We start from the raw sequence: 4,347 nt of genomic DNA, 5'->3' as shown, positions 1-4,347 counted from the left end.
GATGTGTGGCAAATTGGCTAGATGGTTGCACCCAGAGAGTGGTGGTGGATGGGTTGTTTTCAACCTGGAGGGATATGGGCAGTGGAGTCCCCCAGGGTTTAGTCCTGGGGCCTGTGCCATTCAACATCTTTATCAGTGATCTGGATGTGGGTGTGGAATGTACGCTATCCAAATTCGTTGATGACACCAAGTTGTGGGGTGAGGTGGGCACACTGGAGGGGAGGGATAGAATCTAGCTAGATCTAGACAGGTTACAGAGGTGGGAGGAGGAGAATGGGATGGAATTCAACGCAGACAAGTGCAGGGTACTGCATCCAGAGAGAAGGAACCAGCAACACACCTATAGACTGGGGACCACTCTTCTTGTCAACGCAGTGGCAGAAAGGGATCTTGGAGTCATTGTTGACTCCAGGATGAACATGAACCGCCAATGTGAGGAAGTGGTCAGTAAGGCTAACCATACCTTGTCGTGCATCTACAGATGCATCACAAGTAGGTCCAGGGGGGTGATCCTTCTCCTCTCTGCGGCATTGGTCAGGCCACAGTTGGAGTACTGCATCCAGTTCTGGGCGCTGCACTTCAAGAGCAATGTGGCTAGCATTGAAAGGGTCCAGGGGAGGGCCACTCATATGGTCAAGGGGCAGTGGGGCAGGCCCTATGAAGAGAGGCTAAAGGGCCTGAATCTATTTAGCCTCCACAAAAGAAGGTTGAGAGGGAATCTGGTGGCCATTTACAAACTCACCATGGGGGACCAGCAGGAACTGGGGGAGGCTCTGTTCCCCTGGGCACCACCCGGGGTTACTAGGAATAACGGCCACAAATTGTGAGAGAGAAGGTTCAGGCTGGACATCAGGAGACATTACTTTACAGTTAGGGCTGCCAGGCTCTGGAATGGGCTCCCAAGGGAGGTGGTGGGGGGTCTTTAAGAGGAGGCTGGGCAGATATTTAGCTGGGGTATTATGACCCCAGCACTCATTCCTGCCTGGGCAGGGGATCAGACCTGATGATCTGTTTATGTCTTTTCCGACCCTAAGCACTATGAAACTATGCCCTCAGCCTGCCTCCATGACAGCCCAGGATTGGGCACACTAGGGCAGAGTTCCTTTCAAGGGCATTCCTATTTCTCTTTGGTGGGGAGGAAATGGAGTCCTACCATCTTCCATCACAAGATGGACATTGAGAATGACATAGAACAGGGCTGTCCAACTTAAAGCCCATGTGGGGTTAAATTACAGCCCAAAGAGCTTTTTGGCATGGCTTCTGAAGCTGTCGCATTGAAGCCAAGGACTGAATATTGTTGTTGGTGTTCTCCTGCCTGAACCCTTACCTGCCACAAAATTCAAGGTCTTCGGGCCTCATTGGTGACTAAAAATGACAGATGGGGAAAAAAGAAGGACATCAGTGGCAAGATTTGCCCCCTGTATTCTGGAGTCATGTTGATTCAGTGGCCCTGGCAATGGTGAATCCAAGCCATCATGCTGCAAACTGAAGCTGGGTCATCTGATGACAAGAAGCCTTGTAAGTCCAGATCTTGTAGTCCAGATTTGTCCTACAAGAAGCCTTGTAGACTGGATCCAACTTGAGATGTGAAATGAGTTGCATACCCCTGACACGGAGCAGCCCAACCCATCCATGGACCCCATGCCCTCAATGATATTCTAGGCCATAGCATCAAGTGTTTGACCCTCTTTGGCTAATAGCTCACAGCTCCAGGTTTGTACAGCCCCTTGCTTCCTGCAACTGTTCCTGTGTCTCTGCCCCTACTGCCATCAGAGGGATTGGTCCTACCCACACAGTCCTCCTCCCAGTGCCCCAGATCCAGTCACTGCCACCCATTGATAAGTGGGGACCTACTGAATTTGAGGTAGCTTACCACTGATTTCACTGACAGAATGTGTGGCCCAGCAGCTGTTTCATGAGTGAACTGCAGTCCCCCCATGCCTCTGATTATCTGAGGGGCCTTGGTTGCCTCTCACCTCACCACTGATCTGTGGAAAGGAGTGGGGCAACATGACATGCAGCCCTCACAGCCAATCAGTGGCAAGGGCCATGAATGACAGCCATTTTGCTGGCAGCTCTTCAAGTGGGAAGCCCACATCTGCCCCATTCTCCCCCAGAGGCTGCCATAGCACCCTGGTGACTGATGGCTGCCTGTGGGAAGTCAGCATTTTATTTTCAATACATTTTCTTTTTTCTTTTCTCATGTATTTTGTGAGCAATGCCATATTTTGCAAAATCCACAAAATACATGAAATCTGTGAAAGTATAAGTATATGTGATAAGTATACATGCAATATTAAGGTCACACTATGCTTAGTGATGGAATCCTGCTCCAGGTGGGAATGTGGACACAATGATAGGAGTCCACTAAAGCATTTCTCATTTTCTCTAGATAGTGACTTAACTGGGTCCCATGGTGCTTCAGTATGTGGCTGACTAAACATAAGCAATGGAATGATTCTCTGTCAGAAGCAGTGCCATTCCTGGGTGGCCAGTCCTCAATAGCTTGGAGGGAATTTGGGATTCTCAATAGTTCTTTCAATAGACCCTAAAGAATCTAAACACCTCAGGGCCTTTTATACTCTGCTGATATCTCAGTGATTTTTCCACTCAGCTGTTTGACCTCACCCAAGTCACAACTGTAAGAATGTAATAATGTTTCCTTAATTAATTTTAAAATGGCTGATTAACAATTTATAGAATCCAAACTGCAGAAGCTCCATGAATCTGCACAAGGTTTCATTGTAAAGTGTAGTTCAACATAGCAGACAATGCTGTGTCCCAAATCTAGACTAAGTGCCTCAAACAGCAGTTTTGCATTTATTTATGCACCATGTAGACACAAAGGAAGAAACAGAGTGATCAGAAGGGGAAAAAAGTGGATTATAGGAATGATTCAATAAGAAGCATCTCTACGTGCACTTTTGACAAAAAATGTGGTTTTCAAAACAAAACATTTCTGAACACAATATCTGCATGTCACATTTCTACTTTGCAATGGGAAAAAATCAAGAAAATAAATTATTTCCTGAAAAATAAGCACAATTAAATAAGGACACCTTTATGTCTAGACACCTCAGATGTAAAACAGGCAGTGGGTCAATAATTAATAAGCCTTTTTATTGAAAACAAAAATCTGTTTTGTTTAGCTCCAATTGCTATGCTATGTCATGCTCAGAAGATGGCAGGAGAGCACACAGGATGGGATTCAAGCATTTCTTCTGAATAGAGGCAAGAATATGAAAGCAGAACAGCACAGAAAAAAGAAACAGGTGTAATGAGCAATTCCCACTAGATGGTAGCATAGACAAAGGAATGAGTACCGCCCACTATTCTCTGGAACAGTGTTATGTGGCATTTAATATTGACTTTGAATACAGTGCCAGTACTTTGGAAGACATTAGAACAGGTATGTATTTGAACAAGTATTTCTCAAAAAAAACAACCAATGGAATGAATTCTCTAGAGATTTATTAGATTAGAATAAATGATACTGGGCATAAAAAACAAAACAAACAAGCAAACAAAATGTGGGGACACAAATATCACTAAGTTTAGAGTAGGACATGTTCTAATTTTTTTTTAAGTTTTAAAATCCAGAAGTGAAAAAGTGAAAACTGTGCACGTGTGTGTATATACATACACATACTCATGGTATGTGTACTTATATTACTTGTGAAATTATATATATACACACATTATATATCTATATCTATCGATAGATCGATAGTTATAGATATAATGATTACAGCACTGGTGGGTTTCCAAATCACTTTAAAATTATAAATAGATTAGTAAGACTTTTTTTTTTCAACTGATACTTAAATATATATAGTATTGTTTCATATTAATCATGGAAAAATGTGAATTGCAGGTTTTGTAACCAGAGAATTGTCAATTTTTTTTTTAATCAAAAATATACATTTGTTAAACAGAGAAAACTAGAATCCCTGTTGATCACCAGCATGTTTTTACATTAACACCAACTCTGCCAAATGCTGGCTAGAATTACAGCATCCACCAATTGAAATGCTATACAGAATCTCTTATCTATTTAAGCAATGTTTCTCATACTTTTCAGCTCCAGGATACTTCTTCATAACTTTTGGAATTTAGGGGTACCTCAACTGAGAACCACCGATATCAATTTCTAGCTCGTGGCAGATGAGGACAGAGGGATGGGCAGACTTTCATCCCACTTTGCCCTGTTTTTTCTGAACTATTTGCTCCCTCCCGGCTCCTTGCTGTACCTGAGGAGACAAGCACCAGTCTTCCAGGGACTCAAATACTGGAGACCAGAGCCTGATGGACTACAGCCCTTCTTGCAAGCCCTGGGAGCATGAGAGG

The sequence above is a fragment of the Alligator sinensis genome, unplaced genomic scaffold (assembly GCF_000455745.1).
Source record: "Alligator sinensis unplaced genomic scaffold, ASM45574v1 scaffold1485_1, whole genome shotgun sequence".
NCBI lineage: Eukaryota > Metazoa > Chordata > Crocodylia > Alligatoridae > Alligator > Alligator sinensis.
The sequence above is the reverse complement of the archived record's forward strand: the minus strand, read 5'-3'. Positions refer to the sequence as shown.